At 42.2% G+C, this 19148-nt stretch overlaps 2 protein-coding genes across 4 annotated transcripts in view; one reads left to right on the forward strand and one right to left on the reverse strand.

The window, feature by feature from the left end:
• FAM227B (family with sequence similarity 227 member B) overlaps nucleotides 1-19148 on the reverse strand; it is a 113472-nt gene that overhangs the window by 39822 nt on the left and 54502 nt on the right. The window lies entirely within an intron of this gene.
• The window catches only part of FGF7 (fibroblast growth factor 7), a 59798-nt gene that overhangs the window by 15563 nt on the left and 25087 nt on the right, over nucleotides 1-19148 (forward strand). The window lies entirely within an intron of this gene.

Raw genomic sequence — 19148 nt, forward strand, 5'->3', positions numbered from 1 at the left:
TCACAGTAGCACATGGTGTCTTGGGAAACAGAGATCCGATCTACTCAATTCTCTGTCTAAATACCTATGAGAAACAATTCATCATGGTCTGTGATTCATCTTCTTTTAATGTTGATGTCTGTATTAGTCCATCTTAATCTTGCAGGCAGGCGGTTGGAATATCAATGTAAGGACATAAAACTAAACCTTGAGGTATTTTCTGGACCCTACTACAAGCAGGGACCCACTGATATGCCAAATTCAAGTAAATAAAACAATAAGATAGGTTCCATAGAGAACAAAGAAACATTTCTCCCCAATTTCTGCAATGCTGGGGGAAAAAAGCTATGCTTGTGTTTTATCTCTTCACTTGTTGCCTCCTACATTTCTGGATGGGTTTCTAGCACCTCACACTGACCAACAGTGATAGAAACAAACTTTTATTAGGTTAGCTAATGGTTCAGTTTATCATATTTAAGATATGTTTTAGGTCTTTGTTTCACACAATCTTGAATTTGGTATATAGGCTAATGCTTTTAAATGAATAGAGCAATCTTGTTAGATGTGGGATTAGAAGTTGCAGGAACAAAAGAAATGTATATACATTTTGCATAAGTTTGTGAATATAACATGTAACTAAGACTATCTTAGGTACATTCCATTTAAATGTACTTACATGTACAGCATTGTATTATATATCTTTCTGAAAACTGCTATACAGTTAACACACAAATAACTGGATAAAGATGTCTGAATTTTCATCTATGCCTCAACCATATCATGTATCAGGAGAAGCCTCTATCACACCTAACTTTAATACTCAATTAAACAGATTGAATTTGCTTTCTTTCAACATCTGAAGCAATCATATTGATTTCAATATATCCAATCCAGAATTAGTGTTCTGAAATGAGGACTCTCACTTCAGCACTCTGCAGGTGCTCCAAAATGCATAGAGAGATCCCACACAAGCAGGCTTTTCACTTTATAAGTTAGGGTATCTCTGTGCATGTAGTAATAATAATACTAATGTATAAAGGTGTACCTGTCCACTGAAAAAAAATGGGGAAGTCCTTATACATGTGGCAGTCTGATATGAACAGGAATAATCAAATTGCCAATTTATGCGGGTGAGGGTCTTAGGTACATTAATCTGAAACAAATACTTTTGAGATGACCTCTCCATATGCCAATGTATCTTGTGAAAGTCACAAAATCATGTCACTGAATATTCACACCATTACATTCTATTAAACTCAGATGCCTACATACTTCCTTCTCTAAAATAGGCAGAAAACAGAAATTACGAAGAGCAGTTGCATTCTAATTTGTTTCTACTGTGACTCTAAGTAATATATAGAACAAAAGAGAGTACTGGAAATATGCATGCATAAGACCAATTACAGGAGAGATAGGAGGTAAAATATGTAACGGTTACAAAATGGATATTACTAAATGGACAATTTTTCCTCTGCTGTGGGTGTTGCAATGAAAAAGAGGCATGTGCCACTATAGCTACATCCTGTGAGAAACAAATGGGGGCAGAGCTGTTAAATGCTGCTCCACTTCTCTCTATAAACCAACTCCTATGTCTTTGCTATCTAATCTGACACCATGCAGTAGCACTTAGGGACTAACTAGATGTTTGTAAATATGTGCCATGGTGCCCCAGCCCTTGATCATTTAAAAGAAAATCAGATGATGGAAAGGAAAAGGAATGTCTAATCCTTCCCTCGCCCTCTGTTTCTCTACCCCAAATCTCTGCTCATGGCTTTCCCCCGGCAGGGTTGAAAGAACACCTGCTCTTCCATTCATTTTTCCTTGTCCGCCATGTCTTTCTAGATTGTGAGCCTCAGGTTGAGACTGCCTGAGGATATTGTAGAGTTAGAAGAGGTTCCAGTAAGATCAACCAAAATTGTCAAGGCGATGGAGCGACTCCCCTACGCAGAAAGGTTGCAGCGTCTAGGTGTTTTTAAGTTAGAGAAAAGATGAGTAAGTGGTGACATAATAGAAGTTTATAGAATTATGCATGGCATGAAGGAAGTGGATACAGAAAAGTTCTTCGCCCTCTCTCCTAAAACTAGAACTTGTGGGCATCCCATAAAGCTGAATGTTGGGAGATTTGAGACAGTCAAAAGAAAGCACTTCTTCATGCTGTGCATAGTTAAACTATGAAACTTGCTCCCACAGGAGGCAGTGATGCCCACTAATTTCAAAGAGGATTAGGCAGACTCACGGAGGAGAGGGTTATCTGGCTGCTAGCCAGGATGGCTATGCTCTGTCTCCACAATTAAAGGTGCAACACTTCTGAATACCAGCTGCTGGAAACCACAGGAAGAGAAAGTGCTCTTGTGCTCCAATCCTGTTAACATGGGTCTAAAGGAGCGGGTGGCGCTGTGGTCTAAACCACTGAGCCTCTTGGGCTTGCTGATCAGAAGGTCGGCGGTTTGAATCCCCGTGACGTGGTGAGCTCCCGTTGCTCTGTCCCAGCTCCTGCCAACCTAGCAGTTCGAAAGCACACCAGTGAAAGTAGATAAATAGGTATCGCTACGGCAGGAAGGTAAACGGTGTTCCCTTGCGCTCTGGTTTTCGTAACCCCATAGTTACCTTTGACTGGACTTAACTGTCCAGGGGTCCTTTACCTTTAACCACATGGGACTATAGATGGGCGACTGTGAGAATAGGATGATGGTTTCCCACAGGCATATAGTCAGCCACTGTGAGATCAGGATGTTGGGTTAGATGGGCCATTGGCTTGATCCAGCAGGATTTTTTATATTCTTATTATTGATTCTGTAAGCCAATCTGAGAGCTAAAGGGTGGCATAGGACATAAATACCTTAAAGTAGGTGCACATCTGAATTTTGATCTGAAAACCATGAAGGTTTCTAGCTACCAAATCTTTAACATTCTAGTATTTGCTGTAATAGTGAGGGCAAGTAATTTTGCTGGTTTCAAACCAAGTTACACAAACATATACGATTTTATAGGATGGCTCATTATTTATATTCTGGTGAAATATCTATTCCCTGCTCTCCAGCCCGCTTCTTCTGAAACTGCTAGAACTGAAGCTTCTTGCTCAATAAGAAAAGTGGATTTCCATTCCAACTTTAAAGAAAAACAACCACTAGTGATTTGTCTCCTGTTTCCGCTACTGTGCAACCATTTTGCATGCCCTTCAGTTGTCAGACCTCAACCATCCCCATGAATTCTGCTGCTAAAATTTCTGTGATCCACTTTGTGGACTTTTCTTATTAAAGGTTATATAGAAATACTTGACATAAAATGAACTATTTAGCTAATCTCATCATTCAGAACATGTGGCACCACTCATTAAAACCCTATGGGGGCTTCTTATCCACACCTCTCTGCAGTCCAGGCATGCCTAAGAAGCCCGCATTCTTACACTGAAAACCCTGGCTGACTTTCTATTCTCCACACCTTCTATTGTCGGCTCTCTAAATGTTCTTTACACGCCACACACTCTCCTTTGCTGCCCCTTATGCTTGTTACTCTCTCTGAGAACACCTAGATCAGGAGTGGTCATTGTGGTGCCTTCCAAATGTTGCTGGACTTCAACCCCTATCAGCCCAAACCAGCATGGCAATTTTTAGGGGATGATGGGAGTTGTAGGCAGCAATGTCTGCAGGACACTACTTTGGCTACCCTTGAACAAGAATATACTACTTCAAATCCCTTCTTCAAAACCCATCTCATCCATGAGGATTTCCCCCTTGTTCCCAGCAAAACTAAGCCTGAATATATGCAACTAAACTTGTGTATTTATTTCCTGTTCCACCTGTCTCCATGTTCTATGTTCCTCCTCTTCCTTTGCTAGCTCTCCCATTGAAATTTAGATTGTAGGCTCATAGGAACAGGGACCTGTCTTTTTTATTTCTTTCTTATGCACACTGACAGTTCCACATTAATAACACTGTAAACAAATTTGGGGACTCTGATAACATTTTCTAGAGGGCTGGTTTCCCCCCATTTCCATGTACTATGTAGCTTGCTTCCCTGAATCATCTAGATCAGGCATCCCCAAACTTTGGCCCTCCAGATGTTTTGGACTACAATTCCCATCTTCCCCGACCACTGGTCCTGTTAGCTAGGGATCATGGGAGTTGTAGGCCAAAACATCTGGAGGGCCGCAGTTTGGGGGTGCCTGATCTAGATATTCTTTTCTGCTTTGTGTGGTGCTCCTTATTTGTAACACTCTGTGGTTCATGTGTATTACTCTGTTTAGAGAAACGCGCCAAAGGGCAAGGTCTTTTCACCCTTTCCAACTGTATTAGTCTATGGGAATTGAATACTGTCTAGCATTAACTAGTTCTATGTCATGTCAAAATACATTCTTAAGTAAATTCTTTACAAAACTATATGAAATGTAAAATTGCATTTAGGTCCGTCCTACTGTGAAGGTCCCAGTGCTAAACACAGTGTCAGCTTGATTCAAAAGACTGGTATGTCTGATGGTAGCCCTGGCAGAACATCTCTGCAGGTCTAATCAAATATAAACTGTGTGTGTTACGCTGGTGCAGTTGTTGATACACCTTGTTCTATGGGTGTATTTAACATTTGCACCTGACTTCCAGATACTTAAAATAGTAATTTTGAATGTTTCACTAAGTTGCATCAAAACAACCCCTTATACATATATTTTCTATTTTTTGGTTATGGCTTCAGATAATCTCATTTGCACACCACAAACCCCACTTGACTTAAAAGAGGCATGAACAGCTTCTGACCCACTAAGCTGGAAACCACCTACTTGGTCAGGTATGGCAGCTCACTGATGACTCTAATTTTGAGTGGTTGCTTGAGCCTGCAGAAGCATGTGGGTTGTGCTCATCAGGATACAGTACATGGCTGGTGGGCTGCATTCATTCAGCTAACAGGTTACAAGTTGTGCAGGCCTAGATGAGAACAGGGCTGATGGCAGCTGCCCCTGTTTAACCCCTCCTTAGGGACAGCCCTGCTCTGATAAACAAACCAAATCCATCTGATAGCCAGAAAGTATTATAAGATGTAAGATGAACCTTCTCTTAAAGAGTCAGATGCTGGAGAAGAAGCCAGACCTTGACCATTTGCTCTGTCACTTATTTATTTATTTTTAAATCAATTTAAATTTCTTAGGCTAATCTGGAGGCCTCTGATATTAGAAATTTTGCTAACTCAAGTCATCTAGGGCAGTTTATAGAAATCAATTTGCCTGCTTCAACCTTGTATTTTAAACGAATAGGGGGCAAAAGTGTGACATCATCTCTATCAGCATGTCTGGATTTTCTCATGATTAACATTACAGATTTCCAAAGCTGGAACATGTGGGGGATTTCTGTTTCCAGTTAGATCTGTGCTCTATAAAGCAGATTGCAAGAGTACAAAATAGCATGGAATTTACCCATGACAAAGCTATGTATTTTGGATTCCACACCAACATAAAAGTGCATGGTTTAAGCCACTAATATATAAAATGTGCATCAAGAGAGCATCCTGATTCATATTTCATCTAGGTACTATACAAAACAGAAAGTAGGCAAAGTCAACTCTCTCTCAGATTGAATGCCCAAACCATCAATATAAACTGCCAAATAAAGGATGCTTAAAGTTCTTCCCTCTTTTCATATTAGTCAATGTAAGTATGCAACCATATTAAGAATATAATGAAATACCGGTAATAAGGAAAATGTCATGCAGATGAATAAAGCACTCATACTCTTTATGGTTTTTTATTCAAAACCTTATTAATCACAGAATAATGTAGCCTCCTGAAAAGAAAAGAAGACAAGCAAGCAACAATTTCACTCTGCATGTTGATGAAGTGCCCTTTGTTTTATTAATCTTATGTGGTTCTAAATTACCATAGTCTTTGGGATCATGAGCAGAAATTTATATAATATGCTAATGTAACATTCAATACTGGTTTGTCTCTATGAAAAACCTCTATATGCCCCAACTGACTATTTTTGCAGCTCTGTGAGGTCATTGTTTTCACAATATTTAACTTAAAAGGGCTGGGTGATCCTGGCTCATCAGAGATCACAAAGTGAACATTATGATACCATGTAACAACTGGCTAAACAATTACATCAACGGGGGTGAACAAAGCCCCCCTCCATTACTTTGTTTGAATGAGGGAGGGGCAAAAGAAGGAGCACATCCCCATTTCTCAGGAGACCAGGCCTATGTTTCTGAAATGTTTGTGCTGCATGGGAAGGGGACATCAGCCCAGATTACTCAGCACAGGGAACAAAATCCAATTTCCACTCTCACCTGCCCATATCTGAAAGGGGTAAGAGGGGGGGGGTAAGGGTGAAAATGTTTGTGCAATGCAACTTCATTCTGATTCCGCATTCATTCATGGTTTACTCGATGCCTAAAAACAGTCACAAAGAAGCTACCTTGGCAAATAATTGGTAATTAAATAAATTAGCAAACTGTGACACCCCACCAAGCTATACACAGCCAGTCAAGTAGACCAACCTCACAGGCAGCATACCTAGTTTGCTTTTGCTAGGTGCCAAAGACTGCAAAACAAGGAAACTACCAAGCAATTAGCAAATCACATACATGACCAGGTTGCTGCATTCAGCTTATGTGGTGCAAGTCTCGTTTATTTGATATAACCATCTGCCCTACCTGTTGTTGTTGTTGTTGTTTAGTCGTTTAGTTGTGTCTGACTCTTCGTGACCCCATGGACCAGAGCATACCAAGCAGTAGTGGAGCTTCATGCTCCAGCACTGGGGGGCGGAGAGCAGGCGGGGGCGTGGCTGGCGTGTGTCCTGGGGGCACGGCGGCAGCAGGGGCGTGGTGCCCAGCGCGGGCGGGGGCAGCCGTGATGGCACCCCACTGGGATCATGCTGCTGGGGGCGGTGTGCTTCCCCACACCCCTCTTCCTCCGCCAGTGACACCAGGCGCCCCTGTCTTCCACTGCCTCCCTCAGTTTGGTCAAACTCATGTTGGTAGCTCCGAGAACACTGTCCAACCATCTCATCCTCTGTCGTCCCCTTCTCCTGGTGCCCTCAATCTTTCCCAGCATCAGGGTCTTTTCCAGGGAGTCTTCTCTTCTCATGAGGTGGCCAAAGTATTGGAGCCTCAGCTTCAGGATCTGTCCTTCCAGTGAGCACTCAGAGCTGATTTCCTTCAGAAATGGATATGTTTGATCTTCTTGCAGTCCATGGGACTGGACTATATAACAGCTGGTTCTCATAAACCACCACACCGTGACCCAAATTGTGAGAGCTAGCATAAAGATTCAGAGCTTCAGCTGCCTGTTGGTGTTGTGGCACCAATGCTGCTGACTTCCCACACAAGATTTGTTGTATTGATTCCAGCCGTGCTCCACATTGCTTGGATTTTTATTAGGCTACAGGGGCAACATCCTGTATGGACTACCCTTAAAGTTGGTTTGGAAGCTGCAACTAGCACAGGATCCAGCAACTAGGCTACTGATATGTTTGGTTGGACTCATACCATGTGGTCCTATAGGATCTGCCCTGATTGCTCATTCACTACCAACACCTGTTTAAGGTTCTGATATTGACATATAAAGCCCTAAATGAGGTGGGCCTCAAGTATCTGAAGGGGTAACTCATTTCATATCAACCTGTGGGGATGATTAACAGAGAAGGTCCTATTAACAATACTACAGTCTTCTGTGCTGGTTTGAGGGGTGGTGGCCCTCAATTTAGAATCAAAGAATTGGAAGGGATCCACATGTCATCTAGTCCAATCCCCTGCAAAGCAGGAATTTCAACTAAAGCATACATGACAGATGACTGTCATCTGCTAATTTAATCCCTTCAGTACCTCATCCCAAGTCATTCTTAAATACCAGTAAGTTGAACAACAATAGGCCCAGGGCGGAACGTCGAGGCACCATATTCCACTTGTCCATTTTTTCCATGGTGGCGAGAAACCATTAGTGAGCACTCTGGGGTTGGTCAGCCAGCTAGCTACAAATCCACCTACCAGTTACTTCATCCAGCCCACATTTTACCATCATCTCTGCAAGAATATCATGGAGGACTTTGTCTTGAGATCGTCTGGAGCCCTCTAGCTCCATGTGTGGATAGGCAGGCCTCAAGTTTCAGTACCTTTCTCTTCCAGCAAGGAAACTAGCTTGAACTTGCTGCAGGTTAGTTTTGCATGTTGTCAGGCAGGAAGGCGGACACGGCACAGGTGCTGCAGGTGACTGCGGCAGCTCCCTCTCCATTCATGTCTCTTGGTTCAATGTATACCATGAGATAGCACTCCAGGCTTCCCCCTCAAACTCCTCCACCAAACTCCCTCAAAAATGCCCCTGTTTAAAGTCCTGGTCACGAGAGCTTTGCCTGTTGGATTTCTTCCTGTAGGGTTCGTATTAAAAGTGTAACAGCCACGCCTTCCTTCCCCAACATGGAGATGTAGTGATGGGAAAATAGAAGTACGTAAGCCAAAGCTGGCAAATTGGCTTCTTCTTAGCAATTCAGTAATATGGCTGCAGGTTGGCTAGTTGTAGCTACTCAGTTTCCTTTTCACTATTTAGCTTCTGTGATGGAGGAAGGGAACTGAACTTCCCATCCCTTCACAGAGGAAACTACATTTCCCACTGTTCATTGCAGGGAATGAGTCAAGTGGGTTGAGTCCCAAAGCTTGTCAAGGTTTCAGCCTTTGCTGAACGGGGGGGTGGGTCTAGCAGGTGTCGCTGTTGCTGCTGCTCCAGCAACCCATGTTCAGAACACTTGCCATGCTAAGATGGCGGCACCCATATGATTATCAGACTTTGAAAAACTGGTATCACTGGATCATCAGTTTTGTTGAATTAAGGTGCAATTAATTGCTGCTGTTTTGTATTTTATTGTGATACCATATTCCTAAGTGGGTTGTGCAAGCCACTGCTCTGAATAATAGGTTTTTTTTGGGGGGGGCAGAGGTCTGGGGATGTATTTATGGAACCAAAGGGTGGAGGGTGGCCGTCTGTAAAAGTCTGGGAACCAGCAGAAGGCGTGAGGGGAGAAAATTGCCATAGTGGAATGCCCACTTTTCCAAAATGCATCTTGCACCATTGTGGTATAGCTTTTGGCATCAGGTCAAGACATGCCTTTTTAGTCAGCTCTTTTTGGTGAATGGATGTTTCTCTGCCCGCTGTATTGCTGCACCCTTGTTGTGATTTTGTTTGGTTCTGCAGTTTTTAATCTAATGATTTTTAATGGATTGTATATTGTTTAAATTGTGATTATTTATCTGACCTGCCCTGGGACCAGTTGGTGAAGGGTGGGCTGTATGTATAAATAAAGAATAGATAAATAATGTAGTTCAGCCAAATAGCGTAGTTGGGGCTTCAATATTTTTTTCTGGCAAGTGTACTCTTTTCCAGTTGCCAAGAATATGATACATTGCACTCTGGTGCTGGCCTTGCCGCAGTTTGATCCATAAGATAGGGGCACCCGTTAACTATATCTCACATTGGTGGAAAGAATACGAAACAATCTCATAGAATTCAATAACATTTAAAATAAGTCTCTAACGTGCAAATTTTCTTTCCCTCACCTACTGGATATACCAAATACCAAACAGCTCTCAGAGTAGAAAGCAAGCGTGTAAATAAATATAATAGGAAATGGCTTTCAGGCAAAGGGCCCTGGCAACTCTCATTTAGCACTGGAAGGATTAACATTTTTTACGTCCCTAAAGTTACTTTTCAGCACTGATGTTCCCAGGTGTATATTTAGTCCTCATACATCATTATGCAGCAGATATAAATTAAGCTTTGAAATGATGAGCCATTTCAATAGCAACGATGTCCTAATTCTTGGACCGGCACCAAGAGGAATGCCTGCGTTTACTAGCTGAGCTTCTTCTTGGACATCAAGTTGGTGACTAGGGAATAAACTTGATGAATAATGGTAAAGCAGGCCACCAACAGCCAGAAGAAATCACTCTGCAGCTGACACAAATAACTGTTCTTCAGCTTGGGAACGAAGGGCAGAGTGAGAGCCAAAAAAACACTCCCATGAAAAAAGCGCTGATTGAAACAGATGTGAGGCAAAGTCTTGACCTCTCAAACCTATGTTTCGTTGCTCCTCTTTGTGCTTTCTCTTCTTTCTACTGGCATGTTTCAGACATAACAATGTTATGCCTTCTGCCCAGATGCTCAGTCCTCCTATACCTAACTTCAGTGCTTGTTAAACCACAGCTTCCTGTTAAATCTGAAGCATTTATTGGACTACAAGTTATGATAAGGAACCAGGATCAGATTAGGCTGCCGTCCTAACTCCACTTTCCTGGGAATAAGCCCCACTGAATTAAATAGGGCTTCTAATGGTTAAGACTATGCTGTAAGTTTGTTACATCTGAACCAAGCCAGTGTATAACATGAAGGTGCCTTCTCTACCCACATAACATCATTTCTAATACAAATCTGAATATTGCACAAGCAATATAATGAGTGTATTGTAATGGCTGGAGTGTGAGCTGTGATTTTGAGGGACCCAGGTGGCGCTGTGGTTAAACCACTAAGCCTAGGGCTTGCTGATCAGAAGGTCGGTGGTTCGAATCCCTGTGACGGGGTGAGCTCCCGTTGTTCGGTCCCAGCTCCTGCCAACCTAGCAGTTCGAAAGCACGTCAAAATGCAAGTAGATAAATAGGAACCGCTACAGCGGGAAGGTAAACGGCGTTTCCATGTGCTGCTCTGGTTTGCCAGAAGCGGCTTTGTCATGCTGGCCACATGACCTGGAAGCTATACGCCGGCTCCCTCGGCCAATAATGCGAGATGAGCGCGCAACCCCAGAGTCGGTCACGACTGGACCTAATGGTCAGGGGTCCCTTTACCTTTATTCACACATCATTGGCAATTAATTCTGTGTGTAGTAGTGAGACAAGTCACTTTTTCTCAGACTTAGCTTAAGAATTACTGAGAGAATCTATATGGAGCTTTTTGAACACTCAAAAACTTCTATTATCAAATGTAAATATTATTGATAGCAAAGTCATGAGATGAAATGGTTTAAAATGGGTTCCCTACATATCAATATCAATTTGGTCTCTCTTTATTGCTTACTTTGATTATTTCATTTTCCAGCTTTGTGATTTGCAACACTCCAAACTATCTTAATTTAGGAAAAATGATATGTACCCTACCTAAACTAGCAGGCTGCAACCCAGTACTCACTTGTTTGGGAGTAAGCCCCATTGCACTGTTAAATTAAAAAGAGAACAGAGACCAGTTTCTATAGCTGCTGTACTATTAGCCTATGAAGGTTTCATAACACATGATATCATTTGTATGCCTGGAAAAACTTCTCTGTGTAACGAACGGTGCTGAAAACTTGGAAATGGATATTCACAGATGTGGCTGACAATTGCACACACAATTCAAGAAAGGCAGTAAAAACAATAATGAAATCAATATGCCTTATTAATTTGTTATGATTCCAAGTTTGAAAGAAAAAAAAACCCACCCAAGTTAACTTGGTTATAACAGGATTGGTTGATTTACATATAACTCCTATATGATGTTGTTTTGTTGTTGTTGTTGTTGTTGTTGTTGTTATACCATCAGTTCTACTACCTCCTTTGGGCTAGAATACAAAAGGCCCCATATTACTTGGAAAAGCTCTACCAGACAGCATATTAAGGATGCGGTTAAAGCAGTAAATACGCCTGTCTTCACAGCAATTGAGCAGGCCCGATTATGAGCCCTCACCAGTGCTCGATAGCATTCGACTGGAGTTTTTCTCCATTTGAGGTCAAGCTATTTTCTGTATTATTTCATTGCCCCAAGCTTTGACTCAATGGCATTTGCTTAATATTTTGTATAGGGAGAGGCCTCTAAATATAATGTGCCAAGATCTTCAGCTAATGTAATCTGATACAGACCTATTCAAATCAATGCTCACACATCAGGTTGTCATGATAGGAGTCTCTAGACTTATTGGGGAAATGACCGAATCGTAAAAGCCACAAAAATGTCTGAAGTTAAACAGATGGTGAATCTGGGGAAAAAGTTAAGCAGGCTCCAGTAGGGCTTCTATTTACACTTTTCAAGCTGCCGTTCATGCTTTCTTCTGAGGACAATTAGCCGCAGCTCTTACTTACTTCCCTTTCTAAAGTTTGCTAGAATAGGTTTGATCTGGAGGGAGTGATAGTTGGAACAGATGAAGGGTGACAGTAATAATGGCTGAGCTACCTGCCCACCTAGCAGTTCGAAAGCACATCAAAGTGCAAGAAGATCCGTCGGGAAGGTAAACAGCGTTTCTGTGCGCTGCTCTGGTTCGCCAGAAGCAGCTTTGTCATGCTGGCCACATGACCCAGAAGCTGTCTGCGGACAAACGCCGGCTCCCTCGGCCTATAGAGCGAGATGAGCGCCGCAACCCCAGAGTCGGACACGACTGGACCTGATGGTCAGGGGCCCCTTTACCTTTATGACCATGCTGGGCACCCTGCAAGATCAGAGCCCAGCCACTCCTAGCACTGACTGTGGGTGTGGCTCTGATACCAAACACTCAGTCAACTTCCCATGAGCTGGAAGATTTCAAATGTGGTGTGGTATGGGCGTAGCCAAGGTTGGGGACAGCTGCCCCCCCCCCCGATCAAGTAAAACAAAAGAAATACTTAACTAACTGACCAATCACATCAGTCCTGCTCCCCCCTAACAAAGTCCTGCCCCCCTCCAGAAAAATCCTGGCTACGCCCATGTATGTGGTCATCAGCATTGTTTGGGGGTAGGTTTCATTATTTTGCTGATGAAATCCAGCTCAATATTTCTTTAACTAAGCATATGGGAGTTACCACCTCTTTCCTGAACCACTGTTTGGATGCTTTTAGTCAATAAGATGCGAGAGAATGAAATAAGACTGAATCCAGGCAAGACAGCAATTACACTGGCGGTGGGGGGAATGCTCAGGTCTTGGACTATGTTAGTATGGTTGTGGTAGATGGGTTGAAATATTCCAATTTGAAGCCCATGGATGCGCCTTGGGCTCATCTTTGTTCCAGGATAAACAAGAAATAGTGTTTGCCAGTGCTGTATATCACCAATTGCATTTGTTACATAGGCTCTTCCCCTTCTCAGGAAGATGTGATCCTGCCATGCCAAATCCTGGTTTTGTAGCCTCCAGGAATGACATATCTGTAGTCCATATGTTTCTATCCCCATCATCCCTATGTTGGCTAGAGATGTTGGGAATTTTAGCACAAAACACCTGGAAGTCACAAAGTTGGGGGAGGCTAGTACTATAATGCACTCTAGGGCTGTTGACAAAGATTACTTGGTTTTGGTTGGTGCAAAATGCTAGAGTACACCTCCTAATAAGCATTTGGAGACATGAGCATATTCAAGTGCTGGTTTATCATTTGCAGTGGCTACTAACTATTTAGTAGTTACTAACTATTTCATAGAATCATAGAATCATAGAGTTGGAAGAGACCACAAGGGCCATCCAGTCCAACCCCCTGCCAAGCAAGAAACACCATCAAAGCATTCTTGACATATGCCTGCCAAGCCTCTGCTTAAAGACCTCCAAATTTACTAACTATTGGTTGGACAGTGTTCTCGAAGCTACGAACATGAGTTTAACCAAGCTGCGGGAGGCAGTGGAAGACAGGAGTGCCTGGCGTGCTCTGGTCCATGGGGTCACAAAGAGTTGGACACGACTAAATGACTAAACAACAACAACAACAAACAACTATTTGCTCCTGGGCCCAATTCTGGTTTTAACTCTTATAGCCCCTCATGACATGGGACTTACATACCCTAGGGATTGCTTCTCTCTATATCAGCTGTTTATGTTCAGCTGATCAGGCCCTGCTCTGTTTACTCCCTGCATAAGGGATTAGAGCATCTACTGGTAGGAGCAGGGTTTTAACAGCAGAGGCCCCAAGGTTACAAACTGACATCCTTGCTGAGATTAAAGAACATAGAGCTGTTTTCATATTTTGATAAGGCTGCAAGACCTTTTTATTCCTGTGAGCATCTGATATGTCTTGTTGATTTGGCTTTTGCCTAGCTGGAGGTTGCATTTAGTTTAATTTGTTGATTGCTATTGCCTGCTTCAATATTGTTTATTGAAAGCATTTATATGCCATGTTTCCTACACTCAAAGCTTACCTAAAACCAACAACTTAAAAACATAATAAAACAACAAACAAGTTTTAGGAGAAGAGAACTGTTGGAAGCGATCTCAACCCCCCCCCCCCCGAAGAGTGGTTCCCTAGAGTTCATTCACTGCATATGTTCCTATTTTTAAATACACAGTAGGAGCTCTCTCCCACCACAATCCCTTGCATTTCTTTTTGTTATGCCTAGTAATCTGCAGTATTTTGTAATAAAATGGCCACAAAATGATCTAGCATGTTAGGATATTAAAACACACACTTCCATGCTATCTTTAGTGAGATGTACATTGTTAAACCTAAGTTAATAAACAAAATCACCTAATATTTTACATTTGCTCAGATAATCAGATTTGGCCATTGAAATGAAGACTGATATTTCTATTCCCGTGCATACTGAAGGAAGACTTACAGCTGAACTCTGGATGGATTGAAACCATAAACTTATAGCAATGTGGCCAGTACAAAATGTGAGAAAAAAACTGTTGCAGGAGCTTTGCCTACATCGCTACTAATACCATAAAGGATGATCGTTCTTACTACTGCAATTGTGGGTGAAGCTAAGCAACACCTTGCCTCTTCACTTATGTTCAGCACTAAATTAAGAACCAATTATTTGGGTAAGGCTGGAGTGAAGAGGGAAGCAGGATTAGAGTTATGTAACTTTGCCTAAACTGACAAACGCCAATTTGGGTTTAGAAACAGCAAATTATTCACAAGTGATTTTTTGTTTGTTTGTTTGTTTGTTATAATAAATCAGCACAACAAAATGCAGAGGAACTGGATAAGTGAATTGTACAATTTGTTGTGCTTTTATAGCGTAGTTAAGAGTGCAAAGCATTTCACATACATTATTATCACAGCAATCCAGAGAATCAACCTCACACAACGGTTTTAGCAGGGAAATGGGTTTACTGAGCTGCCCATGTGCCTTTTGGGTCATGTTTGACATGGTAGTATGCCTCATGGCTAGAGCTGCCTTGATGTATCCCTTACTTACTTACTTTAAGTCCTCAAACTCACATCTTCTAGGAAACCTTTGGATCCCACTAGTCTCTACACCAGGGGTCACCAATGCACCACCCACAGGTGCGCAGAGAGGCCCTTCCTGGTAGCCACAAGGTCCCTTTTTCTCCCCCTATTGAAACTAGGCTTGAAAGAACCATTCAATAGAACAGGTGCACAGAGAGAGAGAGAGAGAGAGAGAGAGAGAGAGAGAGAGAGAGAGAGAGAGAGAGAGAGATGCTCAAACAGTTTCTCTACTTTGCAAATGTGCCCACAGGTCCACAAAAGGTGGTAATCTCCACCCTATGCCACACATTGTAACTAAGTCAAAGTCCATGTGGCTGAAATAAGCACACATTCTTCCCTGCCTATCCCTGCCACTTTGCTTTGCTGCTTCATTGTGTCTATTTTAGTTTGTCTAAAACGGGGAAGGGAGCTTGCCTTAGGGCAGGGAGATGTAATACATGCTCTTTGTGAACCACCTATACCATCTATACATGTATAGACCATTTCAAATAAATAAATAAATTTAAAGTTATATCCTGCCAAAGGAGCCCAGGTTGGCAAACAAATAATGAAACAATTCAAAAAAATCTAATCCCAGGGAGCACTTTCTCCCGTGTAACATTTCGTCCCCCACCCTATGGTTTTAAGACCTGCCATTGAGGACCTGCTCCACGTTCCATCCCCTAAAGCAGGGAATATTCTGTGAATGGGTTATGAAATGCACTGTTTTGAGAAACTGATTTGTGTTCTTCCCTTTGGAGGCTGGTGACGGCTTTTTGTGTGTGTCACCAGGCATTTAGGAATTAGCTAGATTATTATTATTATTATTTTAAAAATTACTTCTTCTATATACGTTTTCATTATTGTTTTGATGTGTTTTATTTTATACTTGTATTTTTAAGATTTTGTAAGCCGCCTCCTTCAGTTTTGCTGAAAGGTGGCCTAGAAATCTTGTAAATAAAAACTGACAAATTGTGCAGACCTGAATTGACAGTCTACCCTGCCTGCCCCCCATCCCCAGCAACCCGCTTCTCCTCATGCTGTTTGTTGGCTATTCAATGCATTTCTTTAAAGAGCAACTTGGGAGTGGTAAGTCTCACATATTAATCTTTAATTGTGGGGCTCAGCAACAAGGGGGGTGGGAAGAGTCTGACTCTTCAATGCAAAGCATTTATATAGATGATTCAGAGAACAGAAATTACTGGCATCTTGGAAGAAATCTACTTCTGTACCACCATAAACCATGATGAGGAATGCAAGAATTCTGTCAGTGGATAGCATCCAAAACCACCCTTCTCCTCTTGATTTCACAGGCAGACAGTAGAATAAAAAATGTGGGTGGTGCTGGCACAAGAGAAGTTGCGGGCAGGGCAGCCAAAGGATGCCGTAATTCAATCCATCCTTCTGCAGCTTCTGCCGCAAATCTTTAACAGAAACCTGAGCTGCACGCACCCCTCTGTCAGAAGCTTTGATGCAAAGGAAAACTGCCGGTGATGTGGCGGACCAGGTGTGTTCTGTACCTGCCAAGGTGCTTCTCACTTCTAAGTGCATGTTTCCTCCTCCAAAGTACTGCATTCTTTCCAAAACCAGAGTTTCCGTGAATCAATATTACTACTTATGTGAATCAATATTATCTGAGAGACAGACATCCATTCCTAATGGAGGAACTGATGTTATCTACTCTAATTTCACAAATCTAATGACGAATGTACATACTGAAGTGGTTTTATCGGTGGGGTTTAACATTTTTTCAGCCTGCTAAAAATATATATATATAATTGTTTCGGAGCTTTAAAGCTGGCTCTGTTTACCATTGCCCTTTCCATTTCCCAATGTCCCCTGATGTTTCCCATACCTTTTAAACTATCCTCCTTCTGCTACCACATCAGCTTTTACTGCTCCCTAGTACCATATAAAGATTTAGGTGCATGTTTGTATTGTGTACAATATTCGTCATTCCTTCACAAGCACCATCAATGAATGGTGACAGTGACAGCAGCTGTCATGGAAGAGGTACGGTGGCAGCAATGGGGACCAGTATCAGAGGGCAGAAGATTTACGTAGTGGCAGTGAGAAGCAGTAGGGTGTTTAATAAAGAAGGAAAGTAGTTAGCTGATAAGTCCCCCCCCCCAACCCAATCCCAAATACCTGCACCTGGGGTGAGTCTTAGCTTTTACAGTATTGAATGGTGATTTGTTCTGGTCGATCGTATTCATGATTCTACATTGGCAAATTTTTGCTACTCTGTATACTACATAGTGTGGTGGTGGTTGATTTCGTGTTCTGCCGCTGTGTCTAGTTTTCCATAATTAAAGGTCTGGCAGGAGCCTGCAGCTTTCTTGGTAACTAACAAGCCCTCACATTTGGAAACTAGTTTCCATCTTGGTGGGGATAGTGTCTCCAGACATTCAATTAACGTAAGAGGCTGCCTAATCTGAGTCTAGGCTAATATTGTCCGCTCTGACTGGCAGCAGCTGAGGTCTTTCCCAGTTCTGCCACCTGAGGTGCTTTAACTGGAGATGCCAGGGATTGAATCAAGAGCCTTCTGAACACAGTGCAGGTATTCTGCCACTTTACTATAGGCCCTCCCAATAGTTTCACCAGTGCCACGGAATTTGGCCTTAACCAATCTCCTATGTCCCACATCACACCTAATCCTGTCCCACTCTAGTCTCTCTAAATTATCTCAATAAAATACGCTTACTCACAAAATCAGGCTCAAATCCCTCTTCCCCTTTCTACATAAATTCCTCACTCAAACCCCTTCACTGCCCTTCCCTTAAAAATCTTTCTTCTCTCTGACCCACACCCTTCACCTTCTCCATGATTCACTCTCACACAAATCCTGTTCCTCTCCCCCACGCCCCTCGCTTTCACTTGCTCTGTAACTTTCTTCAAAACTAAGAAGAAGAAAAGACTGAATCTAAATTCTGCTGTCAGTGATTTATTATGGGCAGTTGGCACTGCGCTGTACCTTATAGAATATCGCTTTCTTCCCCACAAAACAGCTCCAGCTGTTTTCCCATAATTTAGTTACAAAAAAAAACCCAAACAGTTTGCTTTCTCAGGCTTAAGAGAAAGCATACTTGGTATTATAAACACCTTTGGATATTTTGCAGGGTGGGGGACTAATGGTACCTCATCATCCTGGAAAAAAAAGTGACAAGTGGGGTGCTTCAGGGTTCTGTCCTGGGCCCATTGTTGTTCAATGTATTTCTAAATAATTTGGGTGAAGGAATTGAATCAATTCCCTTGGGAGGTGGTAGACTTTTTTTCCTCGGACGTTTTTAAGCAGTCGATGGATGGTTGTCTGTTATGCATGATCTAGCTGAGATTCCTGCATTGCAAGGGGTTGGACTAGATGACCCTTTGGATTCCTTCCAACTCTACACTTCTAGACTTTATGATTCTACATAAGCCCAATTAAACTCATCAGGACTAAGGCTGCAATTCTACGCCCACTTTCCTGGGATTTAATTCAGTAGGACTTCTGAGTAGATATGATTAAGATAATAAAATGCACCACATGAAAGTGGTCTCTCCACCGGTTTGTGTTGCTCTATGTATTTAGTTTTGTGCGGAACTTGAATAAAGGGATTTATTGGACTAAGCAGTAAATGTTGGTGGGCTTAGAATTTCCAACATCCCTCACCACTTGCCAAGCTAGCTGGAGCTGATAGAAGTTCGAGTCCAACAGTACTTCAGGTTAGCCACACCTGAAATAGAGGGATGGGGCAGATTGCTTTTGAAGATCGGGTAAAAGAAATGCACTTGGCTACAGCAGCCAGAACACACATGGAGATCCTCAGCCAAGCAGAGCAGTAAAAATGCTCTCTGTTGTTGATATTCAGTTGCCATATTAAAAGAGGCAAAAGGGGGCACACTTACACTGTATGAAGAAACTGGTTCATTTGGTCTGATTGGCCAAAAGAACCATGTGAAATGTTGTTTTTCAAGACTGCTAAACATACTTGACCTAGCTTCTTCATAAAACTTTGAATTCCTAGGGATCCTTTTCTGGGAGCAACATGACAGTTAAATGGTCTTGAACATGATTTACATTT

This window comes from Zootoca vivipara, chromosome 13 (genome assembly GCF_965207765.1).
Source record: "Zootoca vivipara chromosome 13, rZooViv2.hap1.1, whole genome shotgun sequence".
NCBI lineage: Eukaryota > Metazoa > Chordata > Lepidosauria > Squamata > Lacertidae > Zootoca > Zootoca vivipara.